The following is a 25174-nucleotide window of genomic DNA, read 5'->3' on the forward strand; positions in this document are numbered from 1 at the left end:
TTTATGAATAAATATACCACTAATAATTATTTTTTATCTTTTAATTGCAGGTTAATGAAGAATAAATCCCAAACTCTCATCTCTCAACAAAAGCTCGTTGATTTAAGACCAAAGCCCAAAGCCAAAAGCAAAAGAATGAAGCCCATGAAGCCAAATAATTTTTTTCAATATTTAATAAAACATTAAAGCCCAAAATATCAAGAAAATGTCCAAAAGTCCAAGCCAAAAAACCTAAGAAAAATAAATATACCATCAAGGAACAAATGAAGAAGTTTTGTGAAAAAGGAAACAAATCATGCAATTTGGATATCTCAGTAATGTTTGGTATTTTGGCCATATCTCTCTCGTATCAACTCAGAATTGGCTGAATAAACATTCTCTAGAAAGATAAGAACGAGATCTATAACTTTTGTATTTATGACATCTCTGAAATCGAAACATATCATAGACAAATATTCGTACAAAGAAGCACAATCTAAATTTCTGTGCTGGAGAAGTAATTATGGGAAGAATTTGAAGGTTAATGAAGAATAAAGCTCAAGATCTCTTCTTTTAGCAAAAGCCCAGTGAATTAATGAAGAAAACAAGCAAAAGGCCCAAGAATTCAAGCCCAAAAGCTCAAAGGCTAAAAATAATTCCTTAGGGCTTAAGTCTTCATCCAAGGGCTCTCATTCATTGTTGTTTACTATAAATAGGGATAGAGAGTGAGGGGTTGAGGGTGTGAAAATTTTTGTAACTCTTTTTGGAGAGGAGGACTACTCTTAATTGAGAAGGCCTTCCAAATTTATAACTTTTTGTTACAATTAATAAAATAATTTTTTCACCACTTTAAATTTTTCTCTTCTTCTCTTTGTTGGATGATGAAGATGAAGATGAAGATGGAGATTAATTTGAAGGTTTGTTTTTCTTATTTCTCTTTTATTGCTTATTAGTTTAGATTTATTTTCATGCTTGTAATTAGATTTTATTTTCTTGTTTAAATAGCCAAGAGGCTAGAACCCTCTTGTCTTAGATTTATTTCATGCTTATAGATTAGATTTATTTCATGCTTATAGAGTAGATTTATTTTCTTGCATTTAATTCTTACAATTTATTTTATAGTTTAGATTTTGTAATTTATTTTATAGTTAGATTTTAATTTCTTGCACTATTCACCTTGAGGCTAGAACCCTCTTGGGTTTAGTTTTTCTTTTTGTTTATTTTCATTTTCTTTGATTCGCCTTTAGGCTAGAACCCTCTAGAGAATCACCTTTTTCTAAGAAGTGGATTCAATTCTAGATTACCCATATCTTTAATTGAATCCGCTATCTTTACATTCTTGATTTTTATTTATTCTTGATTTTTCCTTCTTGCATTGTTGATCACATTTATATTATCACTTCCACTCTCAAATATATTCATTTACACAATCATTTTCATTCTCTCTATCTCTCCACTAACACATTCACTTATCACTCCTATTTGTCACACACACAACATAAGAACCGATTTTATATTTTCTCCTACAAAACACCTTCCTCGTGGACCGATATCTTTATACTATAACTTGACACGGTTGTGCACTTGCAACATTTTGGTACATATTTATGCCGCATCAATATAATTAATAATCATCAAGATTATAAATTTAGAAATCTCAAAAGACTATAATTTTAACTCCATTTATCCCATATTCTTCATAACTACACCTAATAATCAACAATGACTATCTTTATTATCCCACTCACTCATCCATTCCTCCAACTTCTCAAAAGAAAAAAATTAACCTTAAAGTTGTATTGTGTATACAAGCAGAGTGTGCATAAGAAATACTAGTTGTATTTAACAAAACCCTTAACCGTTACCACTTCTTAGATATCCTGAAGGGCTGTCAACCCCCCCCCACCCCACCCCACCCCACCCCAAAAAAAAGAAAAGAAAAAAAAAGAAAAAAAACTTCAAATTTCAACCACTGGCAGGGTAGTAGTAGGCGGGTCAGAAGAAAGTTAATCTAATTCTAACTTTTATATCCTAAACTTTTCTTAAAAAATATCGAAGTAGTAGGCATGGGCGTGGGTCAGGTCGGTTTAGGCCCGTGACTTGGCCCGCTGGGATATGGTTGTGTCCGCTCGGAATCATTCAGTGAGCAGAGCCCACTCTCTTCTCCGGTCTCAGGGAGTCTGGACTGCACCTAGCTCGATCCACGATCCCCCTAGGGTGCCGAGCCGCGTGCCAGGAACCAACCAATGACCTTATTTTTCCAATTAAAAATATATTAAACATATATCTATTATATTTAATTTATTTTTTTCTAATTTCACCCACATACACACATAAGATAGACATCACACACAAAAAACATCGCAAACACACATATATACGTTGTTCAGACTTTATAGGAAGATCTATATGCACGAGAAGTTAATAACTTTCCTTTAGTTTAAATTTAAATTACAAATACAAAAGGGAAAAAAAGAAACAAAATATGTTAACCCTTAAAGTTGAAAGAAATTCAACATTCATAATTGACCTAAGCTGAGCCGGACCACTAGTGGGTCGGGTCTATAATGGGTCAGGCTTGCCTTTTTGGTCCTAGACCTAGTTCAAAACCCAGTCCTACTAATGACCACATCCAGTATGGGCCAAGTTGAGACTGCCCTGAAGTGGGCCAATTTGAGCTTTGACTCGAATCGGGCTGGGCTGATTCGGCCCAAGGTTTGAATCGGCCCATGCCCCACTCTAACCCAAAGTTTGGGAAGAAAACACCTAACTTTGAATAACAGGGTTGTCAAAGCTAAAAAGTTTTTAAGGCCAAAAAGCTTTGGTGTGTCGGAGTTGAGCATTGTGTACACTTTAGAGTACTTAAGTGTAAATAACCGTCAAACTGGGTATTAACCTAATTACGGGAACCGACCGGCCCGTTGAATTCCTATTTATTAAAACTAAAGCGGAAGCAAGCGGAAGCCCTCCGCCGCCATTGTCTCCTCCTCCTCTCTCTCTCGATCAGAAAAGAAAATAAAAAACCCTAGCTTTCTCGGCTCTCGAAGAAACCCTAGTAATGGCTTCCTACTGTTGTCTTCATCCTCTCTCCTCGATCCCCATCCACAATCTTCCTCCATTTCGCCCGGGTTTTGAGGAGTTATCCGATGAGGCGAAGAGTGTAGCTCTGAGAGATTCGCTCCTGCAGATGAACGAATTCATGGAGCAAATAAAGATTCGGGTTCTCGAAATAATCCCTCTGCATTGTTGTTCGAAATGCGAGGATGAGATTTTGTTTATGGTTTCAGAGGGGAATCGGTTTTCCACTCAGCTTCGAGGGATGCTTGAAGACTTAAGGGATCGCTCCGGCCCCGTCTTTAAGCGCCGACGCTGTAGGGTTTGATCTTCTTCTCACTCTAAGAATTCCATTTTTTTTACTTTTATTAGTATTATTATTATTTTGGATAAAAAGTTCATCTTTTTTAACAAATATTCTATCGTTTTTCTTGATTTGAAAGAAATTCTGAAATCATTTTGTTTGATTTTCTCCTCTGTCATTTTGGTTTAATAATTACATTTTTTAATAAAAAATTCATCTTTTTGATAAAAACTCCAACTTTCTTCTTGATTTCATGGAGATTTTAATTATTTTTCGGGTAGGTTGTTCTGTTTTTTTATGAGCTACAATCTTCATGGGGTCAATTAAGGATGGTACCAACTTTCTTCAGAGTATTCTTTTATCTTATTTGTCACAAACATATCTAATCTTTTTCATATTGGATCCCAAAATCTTTCATATGTTGATATGAGAACCCCAAATCTTTATACTTTTAACTTTACACTCTGAAATCCTTTTATTAGTTGTTAATTGCACCCTCTATTCAAATTCCATGAAAAATTACTTTCTTTGAAAATTTTATGACTTGGTTAGGGTTAAATTAAAAGTTAGTCATATCAGATAATTTATAACTATTGTAGGGGTCTAACATTCAATGAGGGAGGGAGGGAGGGTGTGGTGGTAGTATGCGGAGAGGGTGATAGATAAAAAAAAAAGATTCATTGAAAAAACACAAAATGTATAGGCTGTGTGGTTATTAGAGTGATTCGTCAAAGTTTTGGATGAAGATTTAATGGAAAGGTTAATGAGCTTAAGGAGAAGAAAGGGAGGTAAGATGTAACCATTGAAGAGAGGAGAGGAATAGGTTAATGATTGTTAAGATTGGGTACATTCGATAAGGTATGATCTGAATAGTAAAATATATATAATTTAGCGGAATATACTTTAAAGCTGTAGTGAGAACTAACCATGGGTGCAATTTTTAACAGCTTAAAGGTTTTGGGGATGTAAACTAAATATATAAAGATTTGAAGGCCTAATATCAAAACATGAACGATTTTAAGGTATCATATGAAAAAATAATTGCTATCTTATTCTCGTTGTTGTTAAGTTTTAGAATGATTTGTGGGACTAATGTCAATGTATGAACGATTAGGGCATAATATGACGAAACCCAAAAAAATTGCTATCTTGTTTGGTTGTTGATAAGTTTTAGGTTTCATGACTGTTACTTATGATCAATGTTTTAAATATCGGTTATCGGGGATTTAGCGGACGGCCAAAATCCTTATCGGATAGCGGAAATCGGGGATATATCGGGGATAAGTAGTATTTATCGGAGTAATATACTGGATGATGTGTATATATAATATAACAATTAAAAAATATAATCTAATCATGCTTAATGAAATATAAACATACCAAAATATAAATCATCATGTGTAGAATCACTAACAAATTGTAGAAAGTGAAACTTGCATCATAGCCTTGAAAAAATATAATGTTAGTCAAAATGGACCGATAATCCCGATAATCCCGATAAAAAAGTCTTACTTATCGGCCGATAAGTGCCGATAACGCCGATAAATCTCCGATAAACCTACAAAAACGATAACCGATTTAAAATCCAATTTATCCTAGCGGAGAACTCCCAAATCCGATAACTCGGCCGATAATATCGATTATCGGCCGATATTTAAAACAGTGCTTATGATATCTGCAATCAAGAAAAAAAGAACAACGGTTCCTATATTCCAATTTTTTGAGTTTGGCTTCATGAACCTTTATAGTTTACAATTTTTTTATTATAATATCTATGATTTAGCTATTTTGTGTAGTTTTGCCTTTAAAATTTTCAGTAACTTTATTGTTTACAAAATTTTTTTTTCCGTTGAATAAACTGATTTTTGAACATGCTCCTTCCATGGTTGTCACTTTAATTGGAGATGTTTTTTTGTTCTATTCACTACCAAGATCATTATTATTAAGCTCCTACTACTTTTGTGTTAGAGAAATTGATTTCCCTTTTTAGCCTCTATTTGATCAGTACCAGACTGCCAGCTTAAACTAGGTGACGGGATGGTTGTGATTATGATTTAACTGATGTTTTCACTTTGCTTCAATGCAACTAGAATTTAATTGTATTTGCAGTTTCTAATTATTTGTGTTTCAAGTGAGTACTAAGCAGAGCTTTATTTAAGAAGGAAACCTGATATATATGGATGTTTTCAGTTCCCATTAGTTAGTTGAGAATAGTGCGCTTATGACACAATTATAGTTAGAATTATATGGTTACCCAACTTGCGTAGTTAATTTTTCTGATCAGACTGAACAATCATTGACTAACCAGATTCTTTCTGAAAGATAAAAGCGGATACTTTTTTGGGCAGCCATAGAAGTTGGTATATGGGTTTCTTGATCCAAAGTTTTGGAATAGCTTAGAAGCTTTAATTCTCAGATTCAGCTTCTTACTTTATGCTTCTTTGGATTTTCTTGGTATTGGATGGTGAGACTTCAGATGAAACTTAAATGTCTCAGTATATCACATATTGGTTCCTCCACTATTGAATTGAATACCCAACTTGCAGCTGTTGGCCTTAAGATGCAACAATTCTAGCCAGAAAACAAATATGTTTAATTCAAAAGGACTGGTTCGTTTTCTTATGGCAATATGCAAGGGAGTGGTCAGATGGATCGCCGAAACCTGCTACTTTTAGAGGTCCAACTAATTATTTGGCATGTGAATGCTGTGATATTTCTAATCTGACATTAAAATTCACTATTTTTTAACTGCAAAGAAAGCCAGGAGCTACGATCACTAGGGAAGTTTGAGCCGAGTCGTCTTTGCAGCTTTCTGTCAATGTTTTTTGAAGGTCTCTTGTTTTCAGCTTGCACTGTTCCAATATCTCCGCTACCTTGACAATAGCCATGAGAAAATGCAGCCGGGATTGCCTTCTGAGTTCAGGAAACACAGGCACAGCAAGAGATAAGGAAATATTAAAAGGAGGTACAGAGCTTTCATCGGGAAGCTCCCTTCTAGAGACTCGTTGGAGAAATCGCCCAGAATTTCGGAACTCACTTGCTCTTGCTCTTCCAAAGCTCGGTAGTCACAGTATTGCTTACTTTGTTGGGTCTGTTTTGAGGATACCAAGTTTCGTGCTATTGACGTCAGGAGAGTCACCACCATGGCCGAGGTCATCCAGCTCGCTAGGTGTTTTTTTGGGTAGCTTTGGCTTTCGGATTTGTTTGTTTTAGTTATCTCGGTTTGGTTTTTAGTTTCTTTTTTGGGTATCATTTTTTATTTGTTTATTTATTATTTTATAATTATTGCAACTGTTTCTAATCTCATATATGTGTATGTAAATTCTTTCGACTGTTTTCAAATCTCATGTATGTGTATGTAGATTCTTTTTAAATTTCTGTATGGCCTTGCGTTTGGAAGATGCTTCCCCACAAGCACTTTGTTGGGGTGATTGAGTTGCGCTATCAATTTTAGTGCATCTCTGCTACAAACGTTATCCTAAGGTGAACTAGTTCTATGTACACGCTCATAAACAAAATTTGTTTTGAGAGTGGCCTCTCTCTAGCATATGGATCACTAACAAAATCAATGAAAGTTTTTGTACGGACAGAGGTGCGTTGGTTTTGAATGTTTGTTGGTGATTAGTTGGGCTTCAGATCCACTACGTCCGCAAGTTGAGTATAGCATGTTAATAATTTGAATGCAGAGAAAAAAATATGAAAGGTTCAATAAATGTCCCATCCATATAAAGCATATTTCTTGAATTAATATTATAAAACATAATTACAAGAAATGTTAGTTTTCTTAATGTTAATAATTTGAATGCAGAGAAAAAATATGAAAGGTTCAATAAATGTCCCATCCATATAAAACAAGTTTCTTGAATTAATATTATAAAACATAATTACAAGAAATGTTAGTTTTCTTAATGTTAATAATTTGAATGCAGAGAAAAAATATGAAAGGTTCAATAAATGTCCCATCCATATAAAACAAGTTTCTTGAATTAATATTATAAAACATAATTACAAGAAATGTTAGTTTTCTTAATGTTAATAATTTGAATGCAGAGAAAAAATATGAAAGGTTCAATAAATGTCCCATCCATATAAAACAAGTTTCTTGAATTAATATTATAAAACATAATTACAAGTATATATATATATATATATATATATATATATATATATATATATATATATACTCCCTTTAAAAGCACGAGTTCGGGAAAAATCTTTTTATGGTCGGTATTACCTTTAATTTTTTTTGAATATTACATTGTTATCCTAATCTATTCTAATCTTAATCATATCTTATCTAATTCCACGTGAACTATCTATAGGTCAACAATTTAAAAAAAAAGTTATTTTGAATATTTCACTTAAACCTTAATTTATCCAAATACTAATTATATCCTATATAAACTCCATATGAGCTACCTATAGCTCAAAAATATACTAAAAATAAGATTAAGAAATTATATGTAGATAACATATTATAATACATGAAATACTATTAAAAAACCCAAAAGTTTCAAAAATTGTATATAATAGCCTTAAAAGTTTAAAATTACACAAAGCACCTTGACTTTTTAAAACTTAAAAACAAACATGATATCTTAAAATTTAAAACTTGTAATTAACACCCTCAACATTTTAAAATTTTTAGAAACAACCTCAAAAGTTTAAAAGATAAATTACATATATATACCCTATGTGTTTCGCTCTTGAAGCAGTTATATACCCTAAGTTACAAAATATAGCAAAAAATACCCTGAGTTGGTAAAATTTTGCAAGTTGGTACCTATGACCAACTTGAATACTTCTTACCTTCATTTATTGTATCATTTACTGTATTACCTACCCCCCAGTTCCCAACTCAGAGTATTTTTTTGCTATGTTTTGTAACTTAGGGTATATAACTACTACAAGAGCAAAACAATAGGGTATATAAGTGCCATTTAGCCATGTTTAAATTACAAAAAAAATATTCTAAAATTCAGAGATTTCAAAACTTAGAAACAACATAGATGGATTTCAGGGATTACCATTAGGCACACAAAAATTTAAAATTAGTAAAAAAAATAACCTCAAAGTTACAAAAATTATAAAAACTCTCTCAAAAGTAAAAAATTATTAAAAAATTCTAAAATTTTAAAATTTATAATTGATACACATCAAATTTAGAAATTATCAGCAGATTGCTAAAAAATTAAAATTTTTAAAAAACAAACCCAAAATTTTAGTAATTATAAAAATACCTTTAAATTTTTAGAGTTACGAGAAATATTCTAACATTTAAAAACTTATCACCAATACATGAAACATGAAAGTTATAAACGCCCAACTTAAAATTTAAAATTTTTATAAAATACTATCAAAGTTTAAAAATTGCAAAACACACCCTCAAAAGTTCAAATCACAAAAAAGCTAAAATTTGGCAAAGAAAAGAGGAAATGTTTGATATTATTACATTAAGATATAATAGATTAGCATTAATTGATTATAATGTATAGACATTTACCTCTAATGTTGATAATATTTATTTATAAAGTAAAAAAATACAATGAGTTATTTATGGAGAAACTATCAGAAAGTTTAGATATATCATTTAAAAGAACTAAGTTGTTTTTATTTCAAATAAAGAAGTGAAAGAAATAAACTCAAAATTCAGAAACATTCATGAATCGTCTGAATTGACATTGATAAAAAGCATATCAAGCAAAGAAGCACTAACCGAGTTCTCCTTGAAGAACATATTGAATAATTATGTCCTAATTAAAAAACATTATTCATGAAAAGTACAAGAAAAATTAGTAAGTACTTATAAATTTTCATACTTTATTCTAACAATATTGAAGGAATCATAAACTTAATATATAATTTTATATAAATAATCTTGCAATAGAAACAAAAGTGAAACCATTGATCAACTACATTGCGATATATAATAAACTAGATAAGATGAGAAAAATTACTATAATGGACAAAAAATATACACATGATACTTAGTTACCATAGGGCTAAAATACCAAATTGGTATATTTATACGAACGTATTTGCCAATTTGGTATTTTAAAAACTCCGGCGACAACAATGCATTAAAGTTCGTATTTTTTGTCAATAAGACCCTTTTTCTAAAATTCCGGCAAGAAAATTTATTTTAACCTCCTACATCCCAAAATTATTAAATATATGCCCAAAATTATCAAAAAAATCACCCCATCCTCTCCCTCACCTCATCGTCGACGTCCTCCTCCCCTCCCATTCCCCTCTCCTCCCCTCCCCTTCCCCCTCCAACTCCATCCCTGATCTCCCCACCCTCCCCTCCTCTCCTATTCTGCTGTGTCTGCATAAATAATTAACTCCACCAACGGAACTGGTCCACAGGAATGAAGGAAGTATAGCCCTAATGACAGTCGCTTGTTAAAATAATATAGTTTAAACATGCATGGAATTATTATAGAAGGTGTAAGGCTCTTTGTTTCTTTTTTAATAATCTTACGAGCATCTGGTGCATTGGCATCTACCAGGAATTGCTTGACAGAAGAGGGATCGACACTGTGTTTAATTTTGTTGCTTTTAAAAAACTTTCTTTAATGTTGACCGATGTCATAGAGACACTAGTAGAAAAACGATCAACCTAGACGGAAATTTCTGTCTAGGTTGATTCAAATTCCGTCTAGATTAGATCAACTAGACGGAATTTCGTCTAGTTTGGGTGGTTTATTTTGCTTCCGTCTAGATTGAAGCAAACTAGACGGAATTCCGTCTAGGTTGATCAATCTAGACGGAATTCCGTCTAGGTTGATCAATCTAGACGGAAGACAACCTAGACGGAATACGAATTCCGTCTAGTTTGACGGACCAGACGGAATTCCGTCTGGTCTGTCAAACTAGACGAAAATTCCGTCTAGGTTGGTTTTTTACAACCTAGACGGAACTCCGTCTAGGAAGATTCAACCTAGATGGAATTCCGTCTAGATTGCCTTTTTTCAGAAAAAAAAATTAATTAAACTTTATATTTTCCTGTACAATTACATTAATATTTGAATACATCCAGAAAATACTGTACACGCCACATTCAACCATCCAATTATAATCAAAATTCATAACAATTACATTCAAAAACATCTATATAACCAAATCCAACACATTGTACAAATCCAACCATCCACTTCAAAATATACATCAATCAGTTCCGTCTAAAACACATCCAACAACATATATACTAACAATGCACATGACTAATATAGGATACACGACATGAATAAATATAGTGTTATAACAAATAAAACTGTTTATTGCATTAAAATAAAAAAAACCTCATCCATCGTCGTCGGCGGGGGTATCTCTATCCCGATTACGAGAACGGGTGCTGCTCCCTCCAATATCTCCACTCTGAATGTTTAATTGAATAATCATTATGTGGTGTTTGATAACATATTAGATAAAAATAAATTTATAAATATAAGAAAAAATAAAGTACCTGAGCACTACTCTGTCTAGCGCCGGAATTATCGCCAATCGAGCTAATGATCTGTATGACACCACCATACGCGCTATAAGGAATAGCACCACCTAAATATTGTATAACATACCCCATGAGATCGTCCATCGAGTTCGCCGTCAGCGCAACTCTAGTCATCTCATTAGTCACCTGAATATGCAGCTCCTGGTCAATCTTATCAATCAAATACACAGAGATACGTGCGACAAATGGCATAGCCTGGAAACTGCTTGTGGCTGCTCTCATCGACGTAGATGGTGTGGAGAATGCTGTGGACGATCTAATGCTTATACCGGGTGAAGCTCCGACACCATGCTGAGGATATCTTCCTCTCCTATTATTAGGGAGAAGTAAATATTAAACTTTGCTCTCAAATTCAATAATGGTAAACAAATATAAATAGTATGTAGTATTCAAATTGATTCGATTTTTCACCATCCTTACCTATTATTGTTTGCGGAAAAAGTTGCTGTATTCATTGCTGCATTCATTACAACTTCAATCGTTACAATGAAATAAAAAGATAGCCTTTTTATAAGACCGGTACACAATGAAAACAAAATAGATACAACTCTTTTCAAACAAACGCAAGATCTGTTCATCATCTCTTGCTTGCGTGGGTCTTTTGCCTGTGACGGGGATGTTGATATCCGTGGACCACCGGGGCACTCAGATATGGTCCGATAAAATCGGGCAGAGTTTCGTCTATCCGCGGGGGGATTTTAGAAACTCTGAACCCCGTCGATCCGCGTGGGATCTCAGAGGTGTAAAGCTTATGTCTCGGCTAAAACGAGGCACTAGCTCTCCTTTGTATCACCGCTAAGGGCAACACTAAGGGAAAATAGAAAGGGGAATGAAGAAGGGGGGAGGCTCCTTTGCTGCAGAAGGCTCGCTCACTCCTCGATCCGGCAGGGCTTCGCCGCTCTCTTAGAAAACCCCGACTCCTTCCTCCGGCAGGGCTTCGCCGCTCCTCTCTGGAATTTCAGATCTCAAAGGCTAAAGCTCTAGATCTGAAATTTCTCTCCCAAAACCAAGGCCAAGAGAATGGTTTGAACTGTATTGAGAGAACGAATCATTACATTTATTTTCTGGATCATTTACAAAGATTTGAACTTAGTACATTGCAACTTTTGCTTAAAATCCATCGAAAGCTACACTTTATTCTTGAGCTTCCTGCCTAGATCGATCGCTGATTTGGCGAAGCATTGCTGTTGTTAATCTTCATACCTGCATCACATTGTTTCGCATCATTTTTGGTATCAGAGCACCTGGTTCTAGGTTAGGAAATTTGTTGAGTCTTTATTAAAAAAAAAAAAAAAAGGTCATCTCATTTAATTTTGTGCACCCATTCATATCAACTAGTTGTTAGCGCATGCCCACTCGCACGGGTCTACACTATCGATTAGGAGAGTCCAGTGAGCCAATTAGTGAGTCCAGCATGTCAGGCAGTGCAAATCCCGAGTTCGCCGAAATTCTTAAACAAAAATCTCCGAAATGAAACCAACGAAAAGTTTGCTAGGCTCGAAGAAACACGTGTTGCAACCCCGCCGCTGCAAGATCAAGGTTATCAGCATATCGCCCCACCGCTGCAAGGTCAAGGCTATGGAAACTTCGTTCAGCGACCCCCACATCAACCGGTACCTGATCCGGATGCGCAATACCTGAGGAGTATTAAGATCAACGCCCCAACCTTTGACGGCAAGCTCGACCCACAAGCTTTCTTGGATTGGCTAAAGAGCATGGATCGTTGATTGGTACGCCCTGAAGGAACCCCGAAAGGTCAAATTCGCCGCTATGAAACTTACCGGACCTGCTTGCCAATATTGGACCAACCTCGAAACGTTTAGGCACATTAGAGGTGAGTTACCGATTACAACTTGACGAGAAATGACCAACGAACTTAAGCAGAAATACCTAACGCCATCATTTTATCATCGATTGCTAGATAAGTGGCATCGTCTCACTCAAGGCACCAAATCCGCAAAAGATTGTGTCGCAACGCGCTGACCGGCGTCGACCTAGGGTTACGCGTTGACCGGCGTTGACCCTTAGGGTTTTAATCGTCGAACGTTGACTTTCTATCGCAACGCGTTGCTTGGCGTTGACCTAGGGTTACGCGTTGACCGGCGCTGACCCTAGGGTTTACGGATAGGCGCCAATGAAAGTCTTGTCGAAGTTTAGAGCTGGATTGAGAAATGATCTGCAAACCGAACTCTTTGCTCAAGGAGTAGATACCCTTGAAAAGGCTTATGCGTTAGTTCAGGATCTAGACGAATCAAAATCCCATCAATCTTATAGGAGTCAGGATTTTAGAAATCATTCTTCCCAACCTTCCCGTGCCACTACTTCTAGTCATCCTCAGAGTCGATCTAACCCTAGTTCTTCCCAGTCTAAAGTCGATTCCAAAGGCAAGGAACCAGAGAGAGATTTCTCCAAGATTGGCGCTCACGTCAAGTGCTACAAATGCCAAGGGTATGGGCATGTTTCTGCGAACTGTCCGACCCGTCACAAGGTTGCTATTATCGATGGACAATACGAATACGAACCTGAATCTGACAGTGATGAGTTTGTCCATCAAATTGACGATGATACCGATGATTTCGAGGATGATGCTGATGATACTATCTTGAGTTGTCTTAGACAAATTGAAACTCCTACTGTATCAGTTGTCAGATGCGCCATCTCTCAACCTAAGGCTGTTGATGATTGGAGACGTACTTCCATTTTTCATACGTTCACAAAGATTGGTGATAAAAATTGTAAAGTGATCGTGGACAGTGGAAGTTGCATTAACGCGGTCTCCTCAGCTGTGATCGCTAAGCTTGGTCTCAAGGTTGTACCCCATCCTAATCCATACAAGGTATCATGGATTAACGACACCGCCCTCAATGTCCAAGAGAGATGCCTAGTCCCTCTTCAATTTGCCATTTATAAGGACAAAGTTTGGTGCGATGTTTTGAAAATGGATGTGGGTCAAGTTATTCTTGGAAGGCCCTGGTTATTTGATAACGGCGTTCATATCTTCGGGCGATCCAACATGCTATTGTTCGAACACGACGGAAAGAAGGTCAAGATCCTTCCGGTTCAACCAAAAGGAAATGATAAGAAGGCCGACCCAAATAAATCTTCCCAAGGTGTTAACCTGATTGGAGCCAAAGAAATTGATCGTGAACTGGCCAACGGAGCTCCTATTTTCGCCCTCGCCGCTAGAGAAGCTCCGAAGGATATTTCTAACGTGGTTCCCCCAGAAGTCGCTACTGTGTTGGACGAATTTTCTGACGTCTTCCCTGAAGACCTCCCGGACCAATTACCCCCGATGCGTGATATCCAACACGCAATTGATTTAGTCCCGGGAGCATCCCTTCCCAATTTGCCTCACTATCGGATGAACCCCAATGAGCATGCAGAGTTGAAAAGGCAAGTTGATGAATTATTAAAGAAGGGCTTTGTGAAAGAAAGCATGAGCCCTTGTGCGGTCCCCGCCTTACTGACGCCAAAGAAAGATGAAACATGGCGTATGTGTGTGGATAGCCGTGCGATTAACAAGATCACGGTGAAATACCGTTTCCCCATTCCCCGGTTGGATGACATGCTTGATCTAATGTCAGGAGCCACTATCTTTTCTAAGATTGATCTAAAGAGTGGTTACCATCAGATTCGCATCCGTCCCGGTGATGAATGGAAGACCGCTTTTAAGACCAAAGATGGATTGTACGAATGGATGGTCATGCCCTTCGGGTTGACTAATGCCCCGAGCACCTTTATGAGAGTGATGACTCAAGTACTCCGCCCCTTCACAGGAAAATTTTTGGTTGTGTACTTTGACGATATCCTTATTTACAGTACCTCTCGTGAACAGCACGTGGACCATCTGCGTCAAGTCTGTGCCGTGTTAAGAAAAGAACAACTTTATGCTAATCCTAAGAAATGTACTTTTTTTACACAGCAAGTCATTTTTCTAGGATTCGTGGTCTCGTCTAAAGGAGTATCCGCTGACCCTGAAAAAGTCAGAGCTATTAAAGAATGGCCCGAACCCAAGAGCATTAGAGACGTTCGAAGTTTTCACGGACTCGCTACTTTTTATCGTCGGTTTATCAAGGACTTCAGTACCATCATGGCCCATGTTACCGATTGCTTGAAGAAAGGTGAGTTCGAGTGGTCAAAAGCTGCTACCAAGGCATTTGAAGAAATCAAGCAAAGGATGGCGCAGGCTCCTGTTATGCGTCTGCCCGATTTTTCTAAAGTCTTCGAAATTGCGTGTGATGCCTCTGGTATTGGAATAGGTGGAGTCCTATCTCAAGAAGGACATCCCGTTGCTTACTTTAGTGAGAAGCTGAATGATACTAGGCAACGTTATTCCACCTATGATAAAGAGTTCTATGCGGTGATACAATCTCTTCGACATTGGCGTCACTATCTGCTCCCACAAGAATTCGTCATATATTCTCACCACGAAGCTCTTCGATATATTCACTCCCAAAGGAAATTGAACGCTAGGCATGGTCGTTGGGTTGAGTTCCTCCAGGATTATACCTACACGATCAAACATAAAGCGGGAGTAGAAAATAAAGCCGCCGACGCACTCAGTCGTCGCATGCACCTCCTCTCCACTTTGAGTGCGGAAGTTATCGGTTTTGAGAAAGTCAAAGACCAATATGAATCGTGCCCTGATTTTAGCGAAGTTTATACTTTGCTAAATGATGGAGTGATCCGTGAAATTGATGGGCTTTCTCCTGAAGGATGGATATCTTTTCCATTTTCGCAAGTTGTGTATTCCTGACACCTCCCTGAGAGAATTCTTAATTTGGGAATTACACGCTGGAGGCCTTGCAGGACATTTTGGAAATAACAAGACTGTCGAGGCAGTGGAAAGTCGCTTTTATTGGCCAAGCATGAAACGAGACGTTGTTAGACTAGTGAGTAGATGTCACATCTGCCAATTGGCAAAACAACGTAAACAAAACACTGGTTTGTACATTCCTCTCCCTGTGCCAAATTGTCCATGGCAGGATGTTAGTATGGATTTCGTGTTAGGACTCCCGAAAACGATTAGAAAACACGATTCTATCTTTGTTGTTGTGGACCGCTTCTCCAAAATGGCTCACTTCATACCATGTTTCAAAACTTCTGACGCTTCTCATGTGGCCAAGCTATACTTCAATGAAGTTGTTAAACTGCACGGACTTCCGAAAACAATCGTGTCAGATAGGGATGTTAAATTTACAAGTTATTTCTGGAAAACCCTTTGGCACAAAATGGGAACTAAACTTTAATTCTCTACGGCCTTTTATCCCCAGACTGACGGTCAAACTGAGGTAGTCAATCGGAGCTTAGGTAACCTATTGAGATCGCTAGTTGGTGAGAATCTTAGGAGTTAGGATCAACATTTGCCTACTGCTGAATTTGCTTATAATAACTCTGTTAATAGGTCTACAGGTGTCAGTCCAGCTGAAGTCGTGTATGGTTACAAACCTAGACAGCCTATAGATCTTATCCCCGTGTCTGCACATCATAGAGTATCTGAGTCAGCATCTGTATTTGCATCTCGCATTCATGACTTGCATAAAGACATCAGTAAGAAGATCAATAACAGCAATGCTAACTATAAAATGCGAGCAGATCTAAGAAGAAAGTTTAAAGAATTTAATGTTGGTGATTATGTGATGGTTCGGATACGTCCGGAACGGTTTCCTCCGGGAACTGTTAAAAAGTTGCATGCGTGAAGTGCAGGACCTTTTAAAATTCTCAAGAAAATTAATAATAATACTTATGTTCTCGACCTTCCTGAAGGTTTTAATATTGGTTCGACTTTTAATATTAAGGATTTAGTAGAGTACAAAGGCCCACATTTTAACCCTGACAACCCACTGGTTGATGAGCCTACCCCTGAGCCTATTTCTGAGAGCTCCCCTTTACCTCCACTTCCCCAGATATCACCCACTTATACAGCACATGACATTGATACTATTATTGATGATAACATTGTTTCTACTAGCAATGGTGGTATCCGCAGGTATTTGGTACGTTGGAAAGGACGACCTGAGTCAGATGACACCTGGCTCGATAGGGATGACTTGCAGAGGCTGGATCCAGATCTTCTTGAGCAGTATGACAGCCGTTCTGATTTACACTCGACAGGGTCGAGTTCTCTCCCACCCGGGGAGAATGATGGGGACATCCGGACTCATACACGAGATTTTCGCCGAGTTTATCAGCGCAGGAGGCGCAATATTTCAGCACTGTGGTTTTGAGTTTAGATGTAATAATTAATTTGAATTTGAATTTGAATTTCGAATTTTGAATATTTAGTTTCTTTGGTAGTTAATCAGTGATTGGTTGTGATTGATTGTAACTGATTAAGAGAGATTTGAGGGATTTAGGGGATTTTCCAAATCTGTATTTTTCTCTATTTAAACTCTCTGTAATCAGTTGGAAGGATTATTGAAGATGAAAATGAAATTGATTTTGCTCAATTGAGGTGTGAAACCCTAGCAAGTTCATTTTCGTTTCTTCTACAACACAAAAAAAAAAGAAAACAAAAGAAAAATCGAAAACCGCACTGTTCATCTTCTTCCTTCATCTCAATCACAGAACCCATCACATACCACTGCCCCCTCTTCAAACCCATCAACCCAATGGCCTCCTCAACCGCCTAACCCCCACCTCCGAATCCCCTTCCTCCGGCAACCGACCAGCACCACCCCAATCTCCGATCGGCCTCTCCCCTGCAACCGCACCCAACCAAACCCACCTCCTCTTCAAAGCCGCCAGCCTTGCTGACATCCGCCCCAAAGCAGCCTACGATCGCCCCTTGATACGGCCTCATCGTAATCAGTTTGAAGCCCCTGTTCTTGTTGTCGTCGTCCACTACTTTGTCAGATCTACATATTGTTCGTTGCTGCGTCATCGTTCAGTTCAGTTAGTTGTTGTTATCGCACAGATTCGCCGTCACCTCATCATTCAGTTCGATGTCGTCCCTCACGTCGATCCAGTCACACCAGCGAAGGTTTATTTTCTTTCGACCCTGTATTTTCGGAACCATTATTGCTTGCATGTTGCTATCAATATTATTATCAATCGTATCTGTGCTGTATTCAGCTTGATTAAGTGAGCGAGCGAATCTGTTGCTAAGTACTTTTACTTATCTAAGTATTACATTTTGAACTGTATTGAGAGGACGAATCATTACATTTATTTTCTGGATAATTTATAAAAGATTTGAACTTAGTACATTGCAACTTTGCTTAAAAGCCATCAAAAGCTACACTTTATTCTTGAGCTTCCTGCCTAGATCGATCGCTGATTTGGCGAAGCATTGCTGTTGTTAATCTTCATACCTGCATCACATTGTTTCGCATCATTTTTGGTATCAGAGCACCTGGTTCTAGGTTAGGAAATTTGTGAGTCTTTATTATTTAAAAAAAAAAAATTAGTCATCTCATTTAATTTTTGTGCATTGCCTTGGTGGGTGTGGAGAGTGCCTTTCTGTGGTACTCGCAGTATACGTTGGATCACCGCTAGAATCGCCATCTTTTCCATCTTGATGCGTGATGGGCGGGATGCTTTGATTTTTGTTGTTTCGGAGAAGGGTCCTCGAAAAATAGCTGAAAGCGTCTTCGTCTTTGAACGCAGTACGTGCGTTTTGGAGCTCCTCGTCCCGAATTCTCCATGTTTGTTCGCCTAAGGACTAGCTGTTTGTGACGTTTTGATCAATCGTCAAATGGACTGCGCAAGGTACGTCCCTGGCTTCATTATGGAGGTACGAGATCGCGATCCAAGAGGGTCAACCATTGGTTGGTTTTCTTTTCCGAGCGCTATCCGGGCCTTGCTGAATGAAGCGTTCAGCTTGTTCTCACTCGGCCTTCACTCTTTCCAGGTTATTGAGGCGGCTCTAATTCCATCCTACGTCAAGATGTCAATGGGACAAGTTGTTCTGAACAAGTCTGGCAAGAGGAATTCCTCCGTGACGGGATCCCTCGGCAGTTCATTGCCTGATTAGGCGGAAGGCGTTTGATGAAGGGAATACACGCGACTCTCGCGCGCTTTTTGTTTCTCGTCGAAGAGTGTCCTGATTGACCACTGAAGTGTACGGTGTCATCAATCGAAGAAATGGGCGAAGAAAACATGCTGTTCCAGGTCCTCGCTGTTGATGCTTCCTGGCGTTGGAGAGCGGGCGGTACGCAACGAAGGCGGCACAGCGAAGGGTGCCAACGAATGACCGGAAACATACAAAGGCTCGTTGGCCCTGAAGATTAACTCCCGAAGTGAGACTTGAAGTAGAATCAGTATGTTGAGTGGGCGAGCCGTTTTCCGTTGAAACGGGCGTGAAGTTGAATCAAGGTTGAACTTCCGCGCGGATAACGGAGCGTAATGCAGCCCACTTCCTCCGGGTTAAGGATACGGAATGGCCGGGTCCTCTTCAGTCTTTACCTCCCGAACAGACATCAGGGCTTCGATTTTTCTTTCGAGCTCCTTTATCTTTTCGGCCTCACCCATATCCTGTTTTGGATAAGTTTCGAGAGGAATCATACGGCCACCCCCAGTGTTGTCACTACTGGTGGGTCCACCCCCAGCGCTGTTATCACTGGTGGGTCCACCCCCAGTATTCTTGGGTGGTGCGTCGGCCATGATGATTTCGTCCACCTTTGGATTGCTACCAACTGCGGCGTTCTGGGTGCGACGGTTGGATTCAGCTAGCTGGTTCGACAGAGCTCGGATTCGTTGATCGTGCATTTGCTTCATCTCTTGCATAGCCACTTCCATTTCAAACTTGAAGATTTCCTTCTGCTTAGTCAGGGCCTCTTCAATGATTTTGGCTATCTGATCTGTATTGACCATGAGCACCTCTCGAGCTTGCCCTATGCTAGACGTTGTGTCGTCAGAAGCGAGAGCGGAATAGGAATCCGAGAGTTCATCATCGGAATGTACTCCCTCATGGATCCCACAGTAATTGTCATATCTGACGGCTTCTAGCTGAAGCTGAGCTGTTCCCGAATTGACCCTGCTTCCTGGAGAGGAATTAGGGTCGGAACCACCTGAAATGATTGGGGATTTTCCCTTGTTGACCATGTTGATAGTCACTTCTAGGGGTTCATCATCTCGAGCAATCGATCCTCTTTGGTGGGAACGCCTTGATTTGGGCTTTGTCGTTCTATCGGAGATTCCCTCGAATATCGAGACCCTCTGTGGAGCGGTCTTGGGGCAGCTACAGGCTGATAATACTGCCCTGATAATTTTGGTACACGGACAGTGAGAATCCGCTTCCCGGGTGTTTCTCTTTCGAGATTCATCCACACCCCCAGCCTGATAGTACAACTCATCGACGTTGCGGTCGGAGTAACCTATCGGCTGCTCACATGGGTTCTCAGGTATAATGCGTTCGTCTGTCCGACGCGTCTTCTTCTGAGTAAACATTGCCTTGTTGGCCTCTGTAAGAGTCGCACGTTTGGAATCACTCCTTTGTGAGGGTGAAACCTTAACGGGCTCTTGGTCCTTTGCACGCTCCGCCGAGCTGGCCGTTGTAGGAATCCGTTTGTTAGGAGGTCGCGTACGACCCCCAGTCCGGGTATTGGCTTGCAGCTCGTTTGATGATCTCGAGCTCTCCTTATCAAGCGCTTTTCCTCGATCCTCGGGTAGAGCACCGGTACGATCCTTCGGAGGATTCTTGAACTTGGGGAAATCCGCGCTGCGGTGGGGCTTTTCCAGAGGTTCGGGATCTGAAATTGACGAAGGTTGGAGAGCAATATTACCTGCTTTTACCTTAGGCGTTGATTCGGCCTTTGGCATCCAAACTCGTTCGGACCTCGGCGATCTCTTAACGGCCTCTCCCTTTAGCATTTCTCGTGCTTTTTGGACCAGGGCTCGGGCATGCGCACGCAAGGCGCGGCGCTTCTGGATTCGCTCCTCGAGAGTAGAACGGGTTCTTTTGACATGAACCCATTTGTTTGTTTCTGCTTCGGAGGAGGGGCTGGTTGTTTGCCGTGGTTGCTCCTGGCGTTGCCTGGATTTTAGATCTACGTTATAGCGGATCCCATCCATCGGCTCCAAAGCTTCGGCCAGCTGTCGAGCAAGACGTTGACGCTGTCTTTGTCGTGCTCTCTTTGATAATGCCGGAGCGTCTTCAGAAGTCATCTCCTCGGCGGAAGAGGAATCCGGATCTGCGATCTCGACCAGGTTGGACGACGTGGGGACGTCGCGTGGTGCAAGTGCAGAGGCGGCAACGGGGTCTTGGATTTTTGAACCGAAGGACCTGCAATCATTTATGAAAGAGGTTACCTTTCTGTACCCGTTTGGAGAGGCGGATCTGGAGGAGGAGGAAGAGAGGCCTTCTTTGAACCGTTGTTGATCGAGCTCGTGTTCTTCATTCACCCCGATCTTGAGTGCTGGTTGCGTCACGACGGCGTCGGTTGCGATGCCGTTGGCTCCCACTGTGGTCGCCAGTCTGTTTGCGGAAAAAGTTGCTGTATTCATTGCTGCATTCATTACAACTTCAATCGTTACAATGAAATAAAAAGATAGCCTTTTTATAAGACCGGTACACAATGAAAACAAAATAGATACAACTCTTTTCAAACAAACGCAAGATCTGTTTGTCATCTCTTGCTTGCGTGGGTCTTTTGCCTGTGACGGGGATGTTGATATCCGTGGACCACCGGGGCACTCAGATCTGGTCCGAGAAAATCGGGCAGAGTTTCGTCTATCCGCGGAGGGATTTAGAAACTTTCTGAATGACCGGAAATCGGACAGAGCTTCGTCTATCCGCGGGGATATAGAAGCATGAGCTTCGTCGATCCGCGTTGAGATGCTAAGAAGCTATAAGCGTATACCGCGGCTAACGAGGTAGTCACTCTTCCTAGTATCCAACGCTAAGGCCGATACTAAGGATCTGATGGGGCGATGAAAGGCTCTGGATCAAGGCGCTGCTCTCTCCTCATTTTTTACTTTTCGTGTTGAAGGCACACGGCAGCTCTCTCACTGCAAGCAGGGCTTGCCGCCAAAGCTCTCCAAAAATTCGCTCCTCAAATCAGGCACGCAAGGGGGGCTAATGTTATAGCATTTAGAAGGTCTTAGGGGGGTCTAAGGGGGTGCGCGGACACCCCCTGGTGTCTAGCGCGCCTTGGCGCGAGACACACGTCCCTAAGGGTGTCTCGGCCATGGCCGAGCACCTCCGTGGTGTCTCGCGCCCAAGGCCGAGACACCCTAGGGTGTCTCGGCCAACGGCGCGAGACAGCCTAGGGGTGTCTGGCCAGGCGCGAGACACCTAAAGGGAGTTTTTTTTGGGTTTCTTTGTGGTCTTATGGCCGAGAACACCTAGGGGGTCCTCGGCGCATGGCCGAGGACACCCCTGGGGTGTCTAGGCTTTTCCTAGACACCCCGGGGTATTTCGACTGGCCGGGACTCCGTTTAGGTGTATTTTGTTTGTTTCCCCGTAGATTCTTCGTCCGGACTTGGATTTGAGTGATTCCGGGTGCGTTGGATGCGTGACGAAGAGTTCGATCCGCTCTGATGGTTGGATTGTCTTTAGAGTGGTCGAGGCACGGAGGGCGTTGTCCTTTTTGTGGACAGTGCCGGGTTCCCGATTGGTCCGGGTGTTGGTTGTTCCGAAATCCTATCCGCTCACGTGGCTCGTCGATTCACTTCAGTCGTTCATCGACGTCGATTAGACTCATGTGGATTGGATGGTGACGTTCATCGTCGCTCGTTAACACTGAACTGGTTGTGGAGAACTATAGGCAATTTTTGATGCCTACAATTATGACCCATCAAGTTTTGTGTGAGATTGATGTTCTCCTCTGTAGAAAGCATGTGAGGGTCCGGCTCGGTTTGTTCCTCCTCCTGCGAAATGTACACAGATGCAGCCTCCTTGGATGCAGTCTCAAATCCCTCCTAAATCACAAATTTATAGTTAATTCAAGATAATGACCATATTATTTGTGTTCTCGTTTCCTCGTAATGTTAACAAAATAGAATTAATAATACTACTCAAGATATGTATAAGTCTCACCACTAACTCGAGATTTGCCGTGATCTTATCCCGATTCCTCTCATCACCCCTATATTGTTCACGAAAAGTACCATATGCCGCTCTGGCCCTCAAGTGTATCGGCATTAATGATTTCCCCTGTCATATTATAAATTATGAGATTTCATAATCATACTAAACATTAAGATCTTTTAAATCTTTAAATGACATATACCGTATCTTGACAATAAACATCCTCCAGATTGGCGTAGGAGTGTGAGCCCAAGTGATGGTCATGCAGCTTCTTTCTTCTATTTTCTGACCCCTTCGTGGATTTATTCTTTAAAAAAAATCTGTAAATATAAAATGAAATAATATCTTAAAATTATAAACTAAATTTTATGAAACTAACCTTGGCGGCATCACTGTCCCAATACATGAGGAGAGCCGTGAAATGAATCTCGTCAACTCGGTCATCGAGGTTTAAACCTCTGCCAGTCCTCCTCATACCTGTCATATGTTTCATATTTGATCTCATGCCTCCATTGTTTGAGGACTGCTTCAACCTTGACATTAAACACATAATTCCAAGCCCCCTCAAAGTCCTCAAGGCAGAAGCAGTCCTGTAGATTTACATACACATTTAGTAAGGATAATTTAATATCAGTTACTAATTATTAATAAATGAAAATCTAAAACAATATGCACTTACCATAAGCGCAGTCCATATCGCCTCGTATGCGGTCCATGTTAATTCTCAAAAATGAAAATAAGGGTTGATAATGGTCGCTCTACGCACAAGAACCCCAATATATGCATTCAATCGGGTCGACCAAGGACCAACGGGCAAATTAGAACTATTCCACCTAATAATGGCCCTCATTCCTCTTGGCGGTTGTTTAGAATCAGGCTTACCTCCGCCACACCGTCCCTCTATGCGATCTGACTTAGCACCTACAATAATAACAACATGATAATATATCATATAATATATAAATGTGAAAATTAAAAGTATTTATACAATTTACCATTCGCTATCTCTCTTTCTTTTGCTGCGAGTGCATCAGCTTTCCTAGTCTCCAACATAGGAAGCATTTCCTATAACCTTCTCGCAGCACGTGGGTGGTACTTCCTTGAGTCAGCCTTGGACTGCGTGTGTTTCTAGGAGATCATCTATTTATTTCTTGTGTAGCGAGAAGTCTTATGAAAAGGCTCACTCATTTGAATCTGTTTTAATCGATAAATGATTTGTAAATGGATTCTGCAATGAAAAAGACTTCTGACGCAAACAAGGATAGATGATTTTATATTTATATGTATTAACTTATTTTCATATATACTCCTAACCCCCTCCCCCTGGGGGCGGTGGAGATAATCTCGCTAGCGCTTTGACGCTCGTTATTTTCCCCTTTTCAGGTAGCGAGTCAGGCGCACGGAGAGTCGCACGTTGATGGAGTTTCGGTTTAGTCTCCATCTTTATTTATATTAGTAGTTAATTATGCTCCACAGTAGCTTATTATTTATTTTCAAACATTTAGAATTGTATTACATTTTTGGAAAGGCAGAGTGCCTTAGTAGCATTTCCATTGACTCTATGTGTTGAGACATTTTACATTTCATCCAGTATTAGTTGTATTTTATTTATTTCAGTTGGGAACTTGATTGTGGACTATCTCCAGATATCTCTTCTTTATATATCATGTTTATTACATTATTACCTTCATTTGCTTGTTTTATACATACACATGTTGTTTGATTCCACTAGAAAGATACTATTGTGATGGTGAAATGTGTTATTGCACAGTGTGAGTGCATGGCAAGTTTGACATTCTTGGATTCACCTTAGACTGCAACCTTGTATGAAACCAGGAGCGTCACAATTATTAAGACTGAACGGGAGACAAAATTGGCTATCGTGGAAGCATGAGAATATACTGAGGAGCGAGTGTATTAAAGAGATAGTTGGGACTCAGACTTTGATACATCATGGATCCTAGCTTCCCTACTTGTCATCTACCCCTTTATATTTGAAGGAGAATCTAAAGAATCATTGTTAATGTTATAATAAATCAAATATGATCCTCTACAAATAGAATACTATTCATACTACAGTAATTTACTGTATCATAAATGGTAAATCAAATCTGCTTTACTTGAAGTTACTATTCATGCTGTAATTTCATTGTATCATGAATAGTAAAGCAAATCAAATAAATCACATGTATTAAAACTTAGATTCTCCTTTAAATATAGAAGAATAAATATGATTTCTAAATTAAATGTGTTAAAACTTAGATGGAAGCAAGTTCAAAATGTAGTGTTTAAAAAAAGCAGTGTTTTAAATATCGGCCGCTATGTCGGACATGGCGGCCGATATGGCGGATTT

The 25174-nt window shown here is 39.5% G+C and overlaps 2 long non-coding RNA genes across 2 annotated transcripts; one reads left to right on the forward strand and one right to left on the reverse strand.

Annotated features, from left to right (window-relative positions):
• LOC109825330 lies at window positions 2941–6679 on the forward strand. The gene is made up of 2 exons (XR_002242977.1): window positions 2941–3350; window positions 5884–6679. It is a non-coding gene; the product is annotated as an uncharacterized LOC109825330 (long non-coding RNA).
• LOC109824920 lies at window positions 22681–23063 on the reverse strand. Its single transcript, XR_002242844.1, has 3 exons — window positions 23024–23063; window positions 22831–22947; window positions 22681–22712 (listed from the first exon to the last, which is right to left on the reverse strand). It is a non-coding gene; the product is annotated as an uncharacterized LOC109824920 (long non-coding RNA).

Source organism: Asparagus officinalis, chromosome 10 (genome assembly GCF_001876935.1).
Source record: "Asparagus officinalis chromosome 10, Aspof.V1, whole genome shotgun sequence".
Classification (NCBI taxonomy): domain Eukaryota; kingdom Viridiplantae; phylum Streptophyta; class Magnoliopsida; order Asparagales; family Asparagaceae; genus Asparagus; species Asparagus officinalis.